General features: G+C 33.1%; 2 pseudogenes; both read left to right on the top strand.

Annotated features, from left to right (window-relative positions):
* Window positions 1-994: 994 nt before the first annotated feature.
* On the top strand, window positions 995-1,974 carry LOC141416570 (olfactory receptor 4A16-like; annotated as a pseudogene).
* A 9,716-nt stretch (window positions 1,975-11,690) lies between these two features.
* On the top strand, window positions 11,691-12,611 carry LOC141421677 (olfactory receptor 4A15-like; annotated as a pseudogene).
* The last annotated feature ends 6,771 nt before the right edge of the window (window positions 12,612-19,382 follow it).

The following is a 19,382-nucleotide window of genomic DNA, read 5'->3' as shown; positions in this document are numbered from 1 at the left end:
ACACATAAATGTAATATATATTATATACTATAAATATATATTATACAAATATATCTTATTTATATTTATTTTTCTTCACAACATACCAAAACTGTGGATTACAGCAAAAGCAGTACTAAGAGAAGTTTACAATGAGTGCATGCATAAACAACACAGAAAATATTTGAAATATATGAACTAAGAATATATTTCTAGAACTTAGAAAAGTAGGTACAATCCAAATTCAGATTCAGTAGAAAGAAATAAAAACAATATCAGAACAGAGATAAATATCAGATCCAAAAATATACAAAGTCAATACAGTAAAGATTTGCATTTTGAGAAGACAAACAAAATTGACAAATTCAGCAAGACTAGCGAGAACAGAAAAACAAAAACAGGTACAATCTAGATGATAAAGAATGATACCACAAAAACTGAAAGGCTTTATTAAGGATTATTCTAAAGAACTTTATGCTGATAAACAGGAAAATCTAGAAAAAATAGATAAGTTTCTAGACAAATATGACACATCATAACTTAAAGAAGAGGTTAAAAAGAACCCAATATACCAAAAACAAATATAAGTGACAGTAATAAAAAGTCTCTACAAAGAAAAGTCCAGTAGCTTATGACTTCACTGCTGAATTCTCCAAGTCTTCAAAGGTGAAATGAAAGCAATGCTTCTCAAATTATTCCACACAGTTAAAAGGGAAGAAAAACTTCCAAACTCATTTGAAGAGATTATCATTAGTTTGTTAACAAAACTTGAGTAGGCACCATACCACACAAGCATTCACACACACTCTCACACACGAGTATACATGTATAGATACACACACACACACACACACACACACACACACCCCACCACAAAACCTGCAGACCAATATCTCTGATGAACTTCAACATAACAATGAAAGATAAAAATCATCAACATGGTCTTTCTCACAAACTCATGGCAGATTCTTTTCTCCTTAGCATTTATTTCCAAAGCAAGTCTTACAGAAGAGTAATGGGACATAGTTACAATGCTACAGAATTTGTCCTCTTTGGCCTCACTCAGGGTTCTGATGTACAAGAAGCTTTATTCATCATGGTTTTACACATCTATATTGTGACTATGCTGGGCAACTTGCTCATTATGGTGACTGTTCTTGCCAGCCCCTCATTGGAGTCCTCAATGTACTTCTTCCTCAAGTACCTGCCAGTCATGGATGCTGCTTATTCAATGGCCATCTCTCCCAAGGTGATTATAGACTTGCTATATGATAAAAAAAACCTATTACCATCCCAGTCTGCATGGGGCAGCTCTTTATTCAGCACTTCTTTGGTGGTGCTGAAGTCTTCCTTTAGGTGGCGATGGCCTATGATCGCTATGTACCCATTTGTAAGCCACTGCACTATTTGACCATCATGAGTCAAAGAGTTTGTATCCTACTATTGGTGGTTTTGTGGGCTGGAATTTTTACATACTCTGTTGTTCAAATTGTCTTTGTGTGCAGTCTTCCTTACTGTGGCCCCAATGTCATTGACCATTTTCCTTGTGACATGTAGCTCTTGTTGGAACTTGAATGTACTAACACCTACTTTATAGGCCACACTATGGTTGCCAATGATGGATCATCTCTATGGTCATTTTTTTATCCTTCTCCTAATCTCTTATCAAATCATTCTAAACTCTCTCAAAACTCATAGTCAGGAAGAAAGGCACAAAGTGCTTTCAACCTGTAGCTCACACATCATAGTGATTGTGCTCTTTTTTGTTCCCTGTATTTTCATGTATTGTAAACTTGTTACCAACTTTACCATTGACAAATCCCTAAGTGTAGTTTCTATGATTACCACGCCATTGTTGAATCCTTTAATATACACCATGAGAAATTCAGAGATGAAAAATGCTATGAAAAATCTCTGGTGTAGAAAGTTAATTGTAGGCAGATTAAGAATGTATCCTCTACACTGAACAAAATTGTTATTATATCTGAATTATAAAATAGGCAGTTCAATTCTTATAAAAGATGAAGTAGTTTAAATGTGTTTTCTAGAAATGTTTATCTTCATTTTTGAAAAATCACCAAAGAATTAATTATCCTTTGAGATTATGATCCATTTTATAGAAAATTAGAGAAGGTGAATAAAAGGTACAAGTATTTTCCCTATTATAAGAAGTATAAAACAGAGCTAAATTCATCTTGAGTCTTTACTTTTTAAATTTAATATTATAAGAGTTTAGATCATAGTGTTTCTTTTTAAATGTAGAAAATAAGCACTTAAATTATCTCAGTATCATCTAAGTTAATTGGTAAATAATTTAGTTAATTTGGCACCTAAATAGTGATTTTTAAATGTTAATGTTCATTGTTCTATCAGCATGTCAACTTTCTGTAGTAGCACTACAGAAAGTGATTTGACAATCACAAACTAATGGGTTTGCATCCTCCTGTTAGTGGTCGCCTAGGCAGGATGTTTTTGCACACTCAAGGGTTCAATTTCTCTTGGTGTTAAATCTCCATTTCTGTGGTGCCAGTGTCATTGAACACCTCATCTGTGACATTGTTGAAAGTTGCATGCACTGGCATTTACTTTATAGTCCAGACTCTTATTGCCAATGGTGAAGCAACCTATATGGTGGTCTTTATCCTTCTCCTAATCCACTATGGAATCATCTTGACCTCTCTTCAGACTCACAGAGAGGAAGGGAGGCAAGAAGCCTAGTCAATTTATAGCTCACACATTATTGTCATTGTGTTTTTTTTTGTTTCCCATATTTTCATGTATGTTAAACTTTTTTCCAACTTTGCTATTGTTAATCTCCACACAATTTTTATACACTATCTCTCCATGTTTAATTCTTTAATTTGCTATCACCTGCTTTCATGAGAAATGGGTGACTAATACTTTCATTAATCTGTGGGATTAATAAAGTAGTTGATAAATTGTGTCTTTCATTATTCTATCTGATTGGGAATTTTATGTACTTCTATTATGTATGCACTTGTACTGTTTTAGGATTACTTCTAACAATCAGGTCAATATCTATGTATTTTCAATTCAGCGCATTTGGAGGGTAGGTGGTATTCAGTTTAGTTAATAAGCTTCTCAGTTAACAGTTTTGTTAAATGGCACACAGGTGTTGATAAGGTCAGACCCAAATTCTTAATGACAGGAAAGATGGTTGTAGAAAAACATAGTAGGCCAAGCGTAAACACAGTTTTATGATACTCTTCACTAGTAAACGTGTAAATTTTAGATTCCCAAAGAATGTTTTTTATTTTTCCTAGGTATTGATGCAGAAAATAAGAAAGGAAATTTGAGTTTATGTACATAAACAACATATTTCCTAAATGTTGCATTGAACTTCAATATTTTAATTAGAAACTTATGAAGCATGCATTTGGTATAATTAAGTTTTGTTACATTTGTATGTTAAAATAATAAAGGTTTGTTCTTTGTCTATTATCATCATAGATCATCACAAACCATGAAGAAGATTGAATTATTTTGATTGCAATATGGAAACCAATTATACTTTATAGAATTTTTGTGTTTTTTGAAATAAGTCATAGTCTGTATATATGTAGGTATACCATGTTTTTGTATGTGATATATGTAGATAATAAAAATATTACTGAAATGAAACAAATTTTACATATTCATTATATCACATAGTTACCCAAATATTTGCTTTTGTGTGAAGTGTTTCTGAAACTTACTGATTTGTCATAAATTCAAGATACAGTACAATTTATTAACTATTATCCTAATGTCAGTCAGAGGATAAGAAGCACTGGTAGATATGTAGGATACACAAATCTAATGTACTTTTCTTACTGAAGATACATATTTGAGATTTTATTTTTAAATGTCATATCACAATTTTATTCATATATACTATCTGAAATTTAATCATCAATATTTTAGCATGTTACATAGAATATTCTCAAAATAAATAAAAATACTTTGTATTCTATCCTGTTGCAATTCCTCTAACTCTCCCATAGATAATCACAATAATAATCTGTTAGTCATAGTTAAAATAGATTATATGAAAACATATATATTCTTAAAACATACCAATTATATTTTCTTACTTATTACCTTTATAAAAAATTATATTGTACATTAAGTAGTTTCTGATGTTTTTGGCAGTTCTAAGGGTTGAAGTCGAACTCAGTACTTATTAGGCAGGGAATCTTCCACTTGAGCCACTCCACCAACCCCTTTTGCATTATTATTTTTGACATAGGTTCTTACTTTCTGCCTAGGCCAGCCTGGAACCTGATTCTCCTATTTGTGATTCTCTAGGTATTATTTCCTGTTTTATATTATATATTAAGATGCTTTAGACATCCTGAAGAATATATTTTAACTATGATGTAATTTCATAAACTTTTATAGATAATTGTATTGTCCTAAATTGCAATCCCACCAGCAATGAACAACTGTAACATTGTCTACATCGTCACCAAAACTTCATAGTCCAAGATATTGATACTTTTTTGAATATAATGGTTACAAAACTGTTATTAATTGTGATTGTGATTTTCCTTATAGCAACTGAAGTTGAGTGTATTTATATGTTTATTGGGCATCGACTTTTTAACATTTAATATGAAATGTGTGTTTATATGTTTTGTCTATAGATTATTTTCCCTTATTTTTAATTATTGTAGTTATTCAGTTGTTCTGTGAACTAACTGTTCATTTTTTATACGATCAGAAGGTTATCTCTGTCTTGTTTCTTTTAAACACTATTATTATTTCATCTAATGCATAGAAATTTTTATTTTATTTAAAATATGTTTCTTTAAATATAGCAAGAATCAATCAAGAAAAATTGTATATCCTGAAACATATTGTTTTGAAATATACACATATTTCAGAATGATTTAATTTGCATATGCATTTCTTCACATAGTTAGCATTTTTTGTGATGAGCACATTTATAATACACCCTTTTAGTCATTTTTAAGTGTTCATTATTAATAGCTATATTCACTATGTAGTACAATAGAACTCTTGGGCTAATTCCTCCTGTCAACTGTAAATTTTTAACCTTTGACCAGCACACTCTCATTCCTGTCCCCGTCTCTACCACCATTCTGTTCTCTACTTCTTTGCATTCAGAATTTTGTAGATTCCATACATAATTGAAATTATGTGGAATCTGTCTTCCTGTACTTGATTTATTCCACTTAACAGAATGTTCTTTATGTTCTTGCATGTTGTTGCAAATAAGATTTCCTGTTTTATAAAACTGAGTAGCCACAATAGCCAAGTTATGGAAACAGCCAAGATGCCCCACCACTGACGAATGGATTAAGAAAATGTGGTATCTATACACAATGGAATTTTATGCAGCCATGAAGAAGAACGAAATGTTATCATTTGCTGGTAAATGGATGGAATTGGAGAACATCATTCTGAGTGAAGTTAGCCTGGCTCAAAAGACCAAAAATCGTATGTTCTCCCTCATATGTGGACATTAGATCAAGGGCAAACACAACAAGGGGATTGGACTATGAGCACATGATAAAAGCGAGAGCACACAAGGGAGGGGTGAGGATAGGTAAGACACCTAAAAAACTAGCTAGCATTTGTTGCCCTTAATGCAGAGAAACTAAAGCAGATACCTTAAAGCAACTGAGGCCAATAGGAAAAGGGGACCAGGTACTAGAGAAAAGGTTAGATCAAAAAGAATTAACCTAGAAGGTAACACCCACGCACAGGAAATCAATGTGAGTCAATGCCCTGTATAGCTATCTTTATCTCAACCAGCAAAACCCCTTGTTCCTTCCTATTATTGCTTATACTCTCTCTACAACAAAATTAGAGATAAGGGCAAAATAGTTTCTGCTGGGTATTGAGGGGGGGAGCGGGAGGGGGTGGAGTGGGTGGTAAGGGAGGGGGTGGGGGCAGGGGGGAGAAATAAACCAAGCCTTGTATGCACATATGAATAATAAAAAAAAAAAAAAACTGAGTAACATCCCATTGTGTGTATCTGCCACATTCTCCTTACGCTAACACTTAGACTCATCTATATTTTGGTTACTATCATTACTGCTGCAATAAACATATATTATGTAGATGTCTCTTCCACATACTTATTCTCATGTTCTCGTGGCTATTTTATCTTTAATTCTCATTTGTCTCATTTTATTGTTTTGAGCCTTTTCTCATGTGCCTGTTATCTATTTGTATGCCTTCTTTTGAGAAGACATGTCTATTCAGACATGCCCCTTTTAAACTTGGATATGTGTTTTTTAATATTATAAGTATGTTTTATTTCTTTATAATTTTCAACACATTTTCAAAACTTCTAACCCCTTTCCATAATCTGACAAGCTGTGAATTTATATCTAATATGCAAATATTTACAGTGTTTCTAAATTATCTTTATTTGATCAATCAATTATTCCTGTTATTTTAGGTCTAGATCATGTAAGAAGATTTTGACATGTAATAAAAGGTCTACAGCTCAAAACTTATTAAAACAACATTTTCCAACATCAAAATAATTTATGAGATTTTCATAAACCTGCTGGGGTTATTACTGACAGTGCATTAAATGTATAATTAATGTAGTAAAGAACTGATATCTTTACCCGATTGAATTGTTTTATTGAGGAACATAAAGTCTATTTACTTATGTCTTTTTGAGATTTTTGATTAATTCTTTTCATTTTGTTTTACTCATGTTGAACAGTCACATCTTTTGAATTTATGTTTTGCAAGTTGGGTCACCAAAATATTCTTTCTACATTGTATTTTGTAAGTAATTATCACTAGTATTCAAGAAAGTTTATCCTTGAATTTAGTCACTTTACTTAATTCTTATTAAGGATAGATTTTTCAATTAACTTTTTGGATTTACTAGATAAATAATGATCTATGAAATAAGTGTATTTGTTCTACAATAATTTATTTCTGACATTTTCTAATGCATCTATTCTAATTTTATTTTGGTACTAGTTAAACTTGGAAAATGAATATTAACAAGTGGGTAGAGGAAACTGATTTATACATATCTTCAGTAGTGATGCCTGTGGCATTTCCCTATAAAAATGTGTTTCTTAGAAATGGTCATTACAACCTGTATATCAGTGCCATGACTAGAACAGACAACATATTTCAGAGGAGCAATCAAAACCCATTTATAATATTTCTCCACTGACAAATCATTGATTATGTATCATACCTCTACCTTCCCCTACCTCCGTGATGAAACACTGAGAAACTCAGAAACGACAAATTCCATAAAGGACTAGAGAAGAAATGTCTTACCAACTAGTAAACAACTGATTTATCTACTATTAGAAGAGTCATTTAGCTATTTAAACCAAGAATTGTTCTCAAATCTGATGCTAACTTCACTTTCTTCCAAAGCATTTTTGAAAAATATTAGTGTATGGCCTAGGACAATTACTAAATCAGATTCTCTTTAGCCTTACCAGAACTTGCTACTGCAGAGGATTTATTTTATTTTTAATTTAGGCATTTGAAATACTGTGTAGTGATACTTTGTTATAATTTTCATTTTTAATGATTAAATGAGCACTAAATTCTTTTTGAATGTTCTAAACATGAGTTCTTTGTAGCTGTGTTGTTGAGTCAATTGTTGTATGTATATAAAATGTGGATATTCATGGTCATTGTCAAAACCTGATGAAAGATGCACTGGTGAAGACTGTCTATGAGAATACTTAAGATCCTCCTCATTTCTGAATCTACTGTTGCAATAGGTTGTCCTTCTATTCTGATTTATTTCTTTGAATTTCTCTTCTATTTTTCTTAATTAGACATCTGAGGATTTGTCAATTTTGTTTGTCCTTTTAAAATATCATTTTTGATTATTAATTTGTTCTTTTGTTCTTGTATTCAGTATTTGATTTATGACTATTCTAAACGTTATTTTTTCCTTCCTTCTGTCATCTTTGGGTTGATTTGTATTTCATCTCTATCTAATTCCTATGATGGAGACTTGGTAATTTATTTCACGTTTTTGGAGGGGTCCAACCAGGGTTCGAACTCAGGCCTTCGTGCTTACAAAGTAGGCACTCTATTGCTTGAGCCACATCTCCAGTATATTTTGCTACAGTTATTTTGGGGACAGGATCTTGTAAACAATTTTCTCAGTTGGGCCTCAAACTACTATCCTGATCTCAGCTTCCCAAATAGCTAGAATTATAGGCATGAGCTACTGGTAGTTGGCTGAGATATTTTTTAAACGTAGGTTTTTAATGCAATAAGCATCCCTGAGTACTGCTTTCCTGTGTTCTCTATATCTGGTGTGTGACAGCATATATGAACCTGGAGGACGTTATACTATGTTATTTGTCAGAAAGAGAAATCAATAATGCACTATCTCACTTATGTGGTATATAAAATAGTTAAATTTACAGAAGCAGAGAGCAGAATGGTGCTTGTTAGAGTCTATGAAGAAAGGAAAGATATAAAAAGCTGCAAAGTTCAATATGTAAGGTAAGTGATTTCTGCATTTTAATATATAGCATAGTTGCAGTTTACAAGAACATATTTTATCTTTCAAATTTAACAAAAGTATAGGTCTGAAGTTTTCTAACCATGAAATAAATGAAGAAAGAAAACATCAATTATCTAAAGTGAGAGATATGTTTATTAGCTCAATCGTGTTGTTCATTTCATAATGTATACATGTGCGAAAACTTCAAGCTGTTTGAGTACATGGGATTCCTATTTGTCAATTAACAACAATGAAGCTGAGAAAAGCTTAAAAAAAATAGAAAAATAATGCTTGTACTACTAAAATCTGACTACTGGTCACTGCAGGTTAGAATCCTTGTGAAGTCATTTTTACCTGTGGAATATATTTCAGTAGAGATTAACAGTTAAGAGTATTGTGTTTCAAATTTTTTATGTTGTTTAATTTGTGAATAATTAGAGAAAATTTAGTCATGTTTTCTCATCAGTTTCTAGGTGAGGTGAGTTGTTTATTATCAGATATGGATTCTATATCATTTAAGTACTGTGACATACACAGCAATCTATGTTCTGGACCATGTATTATCTATTTTGATGAATGTTCTATAACATTTAGGGATTTGTAGCATAATCTCAAACCTGCTTTCTCTTTCCCTACTCCAATACTAATACACAGGACATTTTCCTCAATATTTCCACTTTTTCTCGCTATTAAATTGCATGAATTCCAGTAATTTTTGTTATTAACCACACAAAAATTACCTGTTTTAAACTATGTGATAATCATGACCTTTTTTCTTAGGGTAAAACCTTGCTTTGTCTGCATTTGAATGCAGTGTTCAATGATGTGTTCTGAAATAAGTTTTCCTCTTATTCTGGCTGTAAGTTCAGACATCAACTGAGACCCTAAATTAAACTATACATTCACTAAATTCATATATTTTGTAGGTCATGATTTTAATAAGAGAGTTTTCACATATTTTATTCCTTCCCCTAATGGACTTTATGTTTTTGATGATTTTTATCTTAATTTGTTCATTTATGATATTTTCCCCCAGATTTATGTTTCTGTAAATCTTGTTCCACAGTGTTCTTTTTCTTGTGGCATCTCTGGAGATACATAGCCTACTCACAGAATTATGGTTGAGGTGCCAATGAATTTAATTAGAGAAAAATCACCCTTGAAGATGAAATAATTGAATGATTAAGCAATGTGTTCAGCAGCTCATATTTAGATAAAGTGCCCACAGCATTCTGCCCTTTTCTGAGTATTTTTCTATATCAGTATTCACATGCTTGAGTTTCAAAGCAAGATCAAAGAGAGATTAAGATTCTCTACCCTTTAGGCAACCTAAAGTCATGCTACATGAAGACAGGCCAGTGTTCTTGACTGAGAATGAAAATGTTTTAAAGGTTATTTCATTTTTCACTTTATTGGAATAAAACACACATTACAAATATTTATCTTAAGATTCATGATTTCCTTTCCACAAAATTCATTTTTTCAACCTTAAAGTGCTTATTTAATATTTGTTGTTAAGACAAATTTTTGAGTTTCTTTTTTCATAATCAAGATTCAGAATTGATGAGGTGAGAGGACATTTTTGATAATCATTTAAAAATTTCGATAATATAAAAAGCAACATTAGTTTCTGAAATTGTGATGAATCAGAATTTCTACAATCATTATAAGAATTGGTCAGAAGGAAACATTTCAAACTCCAGCAGTATGTCATTCTGCTGTCTGTTTTCAGTGAATGAATCATTTAGGACCAAGGAGAAGGCACCACAATCCAGAATTTGGACTGAATGACTGTCTCCTTATGCAAGTAACCCAGAAACTGTTCTTACATGCAAGATTCTGAACTACACTTTACATTCTGCAATAGTACATTGGTGTGTAGGAACTTAAAACCTTTTAAGAGATCTTCTAGGTGATTCTGATAATCAGACCCATTACAGGTCCATTGTGACTGCTATAATATATGTGTATTGAGTCAAATGTGTGACCCTGCTTTAGATATTTTAACATTACAAAAACTCAGAATAAACATATCTGCATTAGTCTCAGTGTCCTTAGAAACAAATTTCAAGTGTAACTGTTTGGAAAATATTTTAATGGGCAGGTATTTATAAATCTCTTGATAAAATCAACTAGGTTTTTCTCTGTTTATTTACTTTATGGTATGCTTTGCAGAATTCTCAAACAATATATTTACTTGGGATTTCAGTTAGTAGTTGAGATTTTCGTGACTCTTGAATGTAGAATGTCATATCTTCTTTATTAACTTGAAAGTAAATATAGAGTAAATCTTTCTTTAGTTTTACATTAGACCTTTAATCCACCTTTTTTTTAATGTTTGTAGTATAAGCTAGGTGTGAAATTTTGCTCAAACCAGGTGGGAAGCTGACTGGGGCAGACTCATTTTCTCATAGTCTCTTCATTTTCCACATTTCTAATTTCTATTTCTCTCTTCACTAATCTGCAAAAATGCTGAAGTTAGGACACATGCTTTAGCTAGTCTTATAGTCTTATAATCTCTGACAGTTTTGGAATTTACTTGTGAATGGATGGAACTGGAGAACATCATCTTAAGCAAAGTTAGCCAGGCTCAGAAAGCCAAAACTTGTGTTTTCCCTCATATGCAGACTTTAGATCTAAAACAACTGCAGTAATATTATTAGACTTGGGTCACACTCTAAGGGAACACAGGAGGAATAGGGAAAGGAAGGAAACCCAAAACATGGAAGTGTTTGATATGCCCAAGGCAGAGGAGTTAATACAGTAACCTTAAAATGACAGAGGTCAATATAGGAAGGTGACCAGGAAATAGTGAAGAGATCAGGTAGAGATGAGTCAATTTGGATTGTAATACACTTGTGCATGGAAGCAGTGCTAGGAATCTCTTTGTATAGCTATCCTTATTCAACTACCAAAAACGCTGTCTTTCTTGTTATTGCTTATGTCTACTCTTCAACAAAATTGGAGAAAAGAGCAGAACATGTTCTGTCTATAAGCAAGGGGGTTGGGGGAGAGAGGGAGGCCGCAGGGGGCAGCAGGAAGAAATGGCCCAAGCAATGTATGCATATATGCATAAATCAATAAAGAAAACAAAGAAAATCATAATGTCTATTGGCCTATTTATGGAATGCATAAATAAATTAACCCAAATTTCATAAAGTCACTGGTAATAATTATATTTGCAGACAGTGCAGTCTGACCACTGACATAAGGAAGCACAGAAGGACATATGGAACAAAGGAACAATGTGACTGAATTTGTCCTCTTGGGGCTCACTCAGAGCCTACAAGGTCAGAAAATATTATTTGTTGTGTTCTTGCTCATCTACATTGTGACGATGGCAGGCAATTTACTCATTGTTGGGACTGTGGTGGTCAGCCCAAGCTTGGATGCCCCTATGTACTTCTTTCTTGGCTACTTATCATTTATGGATGCTGTTTATTCAACTACAGTAACTCCAAACATGATTATAGACTTACTCTATGAGAAGAAAACCATTTCCTTCCAAGCTTGTATGAGTCAGCTTTTTATAGGACACTCATTTGGTGGTGCTCAGATTTTGCTTCTAGTTGTCATGGCCTATGACCGCTATGTAGCCATCTGCAAACCCCTGCATTATCTGACAATCATGAACCAATGGGTATGTGTTCTGATGTTGCTATTGGCCTGGATGGGGGGTTTTGTGCATGCTGTAATTCAACTTCTCTTTGTTTACAATCTTCCTTTCTGTGGTCCCAATGTCATAGACCACTTCATCTGCGACATGTATCCATTATTAAAACTTGCCTGAACTGACACCTATGTTATTGGCCTCACAGTGGTTGCCAATGATGGGGCAATCTGTGTGGTCATCTTTATGTTCTTGCTTATCTCCTATGGGGTCATCCTGCACCCCCTGAAGAATCTTAGTCAGGATGGGAGGCGCAAAGCCTTATCCACCTGTGGCTCTCACATCACTGTGGTGGTCCTCTACTTTGTTCCTTGCATTTTTATGTATGTGAGACCTCCTTCAACACTGCCCATTGATAAATCCTTGACTGTGTTTTACACCATTATAACCCCTATGTCGAATCCCCTAATCTATACTCTGAGAAATGCAGAGATGAAAAATGCTATGAAGAAGCTCTGGACTAGAAAACGAAAATAAGGAGGCAGAGAGATGTGTCATCTATTTTCCTTGAAGAGTTGCTTCTTTCAGAAAAGCTATGCATGATTATTTCGTTGTAGCAATTTTTCCCTTCTAATTAATAATGGTGCACAGTGAATAAGCATTCATTATGGAAATTCTTCCAAGGATCAGCATTTGTTTTCAGAATATGTAGCAAATACACATTCATTTTTTGGGTATAAAATGATTCCTTAGAGATTAAAAAGTTATGTGCTGTAATTAATGCTGTAAATTAATTTTACTTAATTGACTATTTTCTCATGTTTCTTTCTTAAATAAAATTAATCCTTTTTCATAAGTAATAGTGTTCATTACAGATTTTAAAAATAATGATGAAATGATATGTAAATTCTTGGTTCATTCCACACCTCACAAACACAGAGAATATGAACTGATCATATTAACATTTGAAGTATGTATTTTATTTTTGTACTTGTAAGAGAGTTTAAATATATAGTCTTATTCACATTGCTTAGATATAAGGGTGAATGAAGAAAAATATCATAGTTTTAACACTAATTTTGAAAAGGCTGTCTGTAGCAAAACATTCTGAAAGAATGAGTGAAATATGTATAAAAATAACTAAATCTTACTTATTTCCCTTTTGGGAAATCAGTTGAACTCCTTAAGTGGAGAAGCTTTATGCTGTATATTCATAAAAATAAAATTAATATTCCTTGTTTAGAATATCTGATAGTACCTTTTCTATGTTTCAACATGCCTATATCTTTCTTTCTTGAGTGTTCTTAGCATCCTAAAAGGGACCAAGCTCTGCCTTTCCTATGTAAAATTATATATCCCATCATCCATGATCTACAAATGTACAATGCAGAGCTCAACACTAGAAGCTTTGGAAAATATAATTGTCAAGCAACATTCTGGCAAAATATACTGTCTATTTTTAATCCCTGTATTTTTTTTACTTACATATACTTATGATTTACTATTATTTTAATTGTACATATGTTGGGTACAGTGTAATAATTTGACAAATGAATATGATGTGTAATGACCAAATCAGGATAGTTAGTCTTTCCTTCTCCTTTAAAAATATTTTATTACCACATAAGACTTGTACATATTTCTGGGTCAGGGTGTGATATTTTCATATGGTTATAAAATGAGTGCTGATCAAGTGAGGTCAGTTGATTTTTCTTTCTCTTTGTCATTCACTCTTGTTTGTTTGGAGACTACAGAACCTTTACTGATTAAATGCAGATAATTAGGTAATAAAGATGCCACTATATATTATAATATTTGGCAGAAGCATTGTTATTAAATGATTATTTAAAAGGCATCATTCTTAAAATCTTTCTGAAAATTTCTCTCTTTAACGCATGCTTAAAATAAAATATTTTCTGTCCTAAAATGGTATAAAACATCTGGAAAAAGAAACTCATTTTTTCTGGCCTTTCTTGCTTAATCTGGATTTACAGGGCTAAGGCTATGGGGAAATGAGTGCTTTTCATGGTAAATCACATGGTAGCGGTAACTTTGTATCATTATTTTTATCTTCATTATTATTTCATGTAGATTGCTTATATTATTTCAAACTCTTTCCAATCATTTTATTTTTCAAAAATGATTATCAAGCGTTTGATTATATCAGAGCTTATGAATTAGATTTCCATTATTAGGCATGTAATTAACTTCCAAATTGCATAGCCATATTGAGAGATGTGATAATATCTGGGTTAATTATTTCTTTATTTTTATTTATCCATAAGTACCCTGAAGTCAGGAAAAGATACTTACTTTGTGCTTTCTGTTTTCACAAAGTTTGGAATGCAGAAAGTAGTCCATAAATGTCATCAATTACTTATATACTTCATTTCCTAAATGGTTGGAATCAGAATGTTTGCTTATGAACATTCAGGAACTCTTTCTATATTAAAATATACATGTGTATGTAGCTCTTCTTTGATATTTACTATTAATATTTACCTTGTTTTGTTAAAATTGAGTGGTTTTATATACTGATGTTTTGTATTTTGTTTTCAACCCATCAGTGACTTAATTTTGGTTGTTATAAGATCTAAGCTAATGTTACTGAAATAGGTAAAGACTGCCTTGAAATTTGTGACATTAACTTTCAGTAATAATTTAAAATTTCTCCTTTTCTTCAGTACTGGCAGTTGAACTCAGGGCTTTACATTTGCTAGGTAGGCACTCTGCCACTTGAGCAGGCCTCACACCTCCATCCCATTTTGCTCTGGTTATTTCTGAGATTGGGTTTTGCATCTTTCCCAGGCTGGCCTAGACTGCAGTTATGCTATTTTATGCTTCCCAAGGTAGCTGGGATGACATGAGTGTGCCAGCATGCCCAATTTTTCTGTTGAAATGAGGTCTCATGGACTTATTTGATCCTCCCTCCCTACCTCAGTCTCCCAGCTAGGTTGGATTACAGGCTTGAGTCACTGTGCCTAGCTGAAATTTCTTCTGCTAATATGTTAAACTTTTTATGTCTGGAATGTTCAAATCTGTATCATTTATTTGCTTTTTTTTGGTTTATTCTTTTATAACAAACTATTTTAATGGTGAACGATTTTAATGTCTTTTATTCAAGTTAGGGGCAATTCTGCTAGTTGCTCAACATTTTCAAAAGTGTCTTGGAACTCTTAGGTATTCATTCTCCCTGATAAAACATAAGGTTTTGTAAATCTTGAAAATTTTTAATAAAATCGTATTTAGAATTTCATAACCTTACATATTTATTTATAGGAAAATGGTACATTGTAATGTCTAACCTTCCCATCCAGAATATTATGAATGTTATGAAGGCTTTGTTTTCCTTTCTGAGAATTCTCACCAGAAGATATCTGGCTCCTGTGTTCTAGCATGGATGAATCCCAAGCAGGATACATGGATGTAGTAAGGGAAATAATGAAGTTTATTATAGGTGAAGGGGGAAAAGCATTACAGATGTGCTCTCTAGGTGGAGTAGAGGGGCCCTGAGCAGGAAAACAGAGACATCTTTTTTTTCAGACATTTTTAATACCATCCTTAACTTAAAGGTGAGGAAAGACCTGTTCTATTCCAGGTCTCCAATGACCTGCAAGTAGGGCAGAAAGTGGGTAGACTGGCATATACATTTATGTTAATTTTCAGGTAACTTAAATCCATGTGGGAGGAAATTTGCACAGTTCCCTTTATTTCTAGTTCAATGGCTAACAAAGGGGTTCAGAGGGAGTAATTGAGAGATGGCATCTAACCTGAGATGATTACATTAAGTTATACAGATTTGAGAGCCCTGGTCTTTCCTTAATTCATGTCTGCCTTACCTTGATTGATAAATCTCAACAATTTGCAATCATCTTCATAGAGTCTATGTACATCTTTCTTTTTGATCTTTTTATTTAAAAAACTGAGTGCGGTAGTGTGGGGCTATAATCCAACTATTTAGGAGGTAGAGACAGGAGGATTGTGAATTCAAGGCCACGTCAGGTGAAATTATCAAAACCACATTTCAAAAACAATGTGCAAACCAAAGGGGTGGGAGCATGGGTCAAAGTGGTGGAGTCCTTGCCTAGCATGCAGGAAGCCCTATGTTCAGTCACTGGTACCCACGAAAGAGCATTCTCTTATTTACATTTGAATAATATTTTTAAGGTGCTCATCAGAGAGGACTCAGGGCTTTTTCTTTTATGAATTGAAGTACAATCCTCAACACCATAGTAAAAGATGTGTATTCAGATTTAGAGAGGCTATTTCTGACCATACATAGTCTTTATGTTGTCTCATAGCAATCTTCATCTGACCACACATTTGGATCTGTGTTCAACTTTATATGGATATTATGTGACCACTCATAGCTCACTATCCAATAAAACCTTAGTTTGTACTCAACTCAGCACATAGGTCAATATCTTAATTTTTATTTTGAAACAACTGCACTTTGAGGTTCCACCCATATCTCTTTTGTATGATATAAGACCATGTTTTAAGGGACTTAAAGTGACCATCAGTTTAGTTTTCCTCAAAATTTCATGGGCTGGGAATTCAAGGAGAAGTTAGCTAAATATTTCTTCTGCTTGTGCAGAATGTCCTGAAGATGCTCTGTATAATTCAACTGATAACTGGGAAGTCCATAGGGTTTAAGACAGCTCATTTCACATTCATTGTATGTTGGGAATGATGACTACAAGGGATCCACTTGTTCCCTTTCCCTGTCTATTTAGAAGCAGGATAATAGATTCTCTTTACTTGAGAGTGAGACTTTCCTGGGTGCTTAGAGATCATATGGGGAGAAAGTACTTCACTGAAGAGCTATGTCCAGAAGAAACATGGTGTCATGTCTAAAATCTATTGGTCAAAGCAGTCACACGACCATATCAGATTTGAGATGATGCAAAAATACATGATGAACCTTGATGGGAGAGTGACAAAGTCACATTGCAGAACAGCATGTCAAACAATTATGGACATCTCTAAAAGAGGGTACTTAGAATTTTAGATAGGCTGAATTGGAGCTACAGACCTATATACATTGCATAGATTTATGAAGATTTTTAAATATTTATTTTTAAAAAGTTTTGGTGTTTTTAGTAGTTTAGGGATCTTGCTCATGTGTTTCTTAGTATTTATGTTTTCAGATGCCATTATAAAAGGTTCAGTTTTTTGTGTATGTGTGCAGTACAGGGGTTTGAACTCGGGCTACACTTTGAGCCACTTCACCAGCCCTTCTTTTGTGATGGGCTTTTCAATAGACAGTCTTGCTAACTATTTGCCAGGGCTGGGTTTGATCCTCAATACTCCTGATCTCTTCCTCCTGAATAGCCAGAATTGCAGGCATGAGCCACTGGTGCCCAGCAAAGAGTTCAGATTTTTAAAATTTCTATTTGCTATTGATGCTAGTACATATAAATCCACCTGAATTTTTTGCCTTTGGAGTTCTACAAAGTTTCATAGTTCACTCACTGTTATCCAGTAATCTCTTGCTCCCTCTCTCTCTCTCTCTCTCTCTCTCTATATATATATATATGTAATACACACACACACATATATATATATGTATATACATATATTTTTTTGGATGGGAGAGTAGTACTGGCGATGGTACTCAGGGAATTGCTCTTGCTTGGCAGGCACTTTACAACTTGAGTGATGTCCCCAGACTTCTGTAGATTCTTTAAGAGATTCTATTCTACGATCATGTTTTTAAATGAAACTAATTACTTATTTGGGAAGATCTGGGAGTATTTAGCTTTAAAAATTATTTTTGGTTCATTTTCAGAAGGGTATACTTTTCTTTTATCCTACCCAACTATTCCAAATTCTTAAGTTTGCAGGTATGTGTGCTTTAGTTCTGATATTGGTAGTTTGGGTTTTTACCTCTTTCTATCGCTAAGGTAAAATTAATTTTATTAAAAACAGCAACTCTTGGTTATTTAAACCTTTATTTTATTTTTTCTATTCGATTGACTTTAATAATTATGAAGTCCTAGTTTTACTTACCTAGGTTTAGCTTACTCTTCTTTTATTGCTTCTTAAAGGTAAATGTTGATTCTTGGCCCTAGCAAATGTTTCCCAAAATTCACTGAAGCAGTTCTTCATGTATTGTAGTACAATAGTATCCACTACATTTGTAGTTTTGTTTGGCATGGTAGAATGTATGAATTGTTTTCCCATGATTACAGGTCATTCTTACATATGTCTAAGTGGTGACCTTCAGAAACTAGGCCAAAGACATCCTATTCTTCTCGGGATATATTAAAAGGAAAGGAAATAAAAATCAAATAAATATATCTGCACTTTCTTGCTCATTCCAGCATATTCACAATAGCTAAGATATGGAAATAAACTATATGTCTACATATGTGTGTGTGCATGTGTATGTACTAAAAAAGAGGAGATTCTGCCGTTTGCACACACAAATGGACCTAGAGATTATTCTAAGTAATATAAGCTAGATACATAAAGAAACATATTGAATGATAACACTTGTTTATGAAATCTAGAAAAGAATAAAAGAATAAAAATGAAATATGTACAGAAAATCAACAAAACAGTTGGCATCATGGAACTATGGTTGGTGTTATGGGGGAGGAAATTGGGAAATGTACGTCAAAGGATAAACAGTAGAAAATGGATAGAATGAGCAAGCAAAAAATCTAATACACAGCATAAGGACTACAATAAATAATACTGTATTGTTTTCAGGCTTTTTCTTAAGTGAGTATATTATAATAGTTCTTGCCATTATGAGAAAATGTGGGTAACTATGTGAGATGATGACTATATTAAATTTTTTATTATAACAACCTTTTATTTTATATACATTATGATAGCATGATGTTACACCTTAAATATACACAATAACATTTTTATTCAAAAAATACCTAAGTGCTTTGGACTTGACAAACTTTATACTCTCTCAGAATAAAAATGCTGACTTTTATAACAGTGGTCTATATCACTGCATTTGTTGGTCAACCATCAAAGGCTTGTTGGCCTTATGAATTGTTTAGTCCTGACTATGCTGAATCAAGCCTTCCCTTGCTCTGGGTCATGTTTCTAAGTCAGATTATCTGGAAAATTCTCTGTGCTTCCCTGTCTGTGTTGCCCAGTGGATCAAGGGACCCTGGAAGTATCACACAAATTCAGAATCCAAGATTGTAAGTGTTTAAAATTTTCAAAGGCAAATAAAATTGTGTGTGTGTTTAAATATTAATGTTCTTTTCAAGTCTGTATTTTTTATTTTTCTATTGCTAGTGTTATCAATTTGGCAATAGATATGGATTATAGAGAATT

The sequence above is a fragment of the Castor canadensis genome, chromosome 1 (assembly GCF_047511655.1).
Source record: "Castor canadensis chromosome 1, mCasCan1.hap1v2, whole genome shotgun sequence".
Taxonomy (NCBI): domain Eukaryota; kingdom Metazoa; phylum Chordata; class Mammalia; order Rodentia; family Castoridae; genus Castor; species Castor canadensis.
The sequence above is the reverse complement of the archived record's forward strand: the minus strand, read 5'-3'. Positions and strand labels throughout refer to the sequence as shown.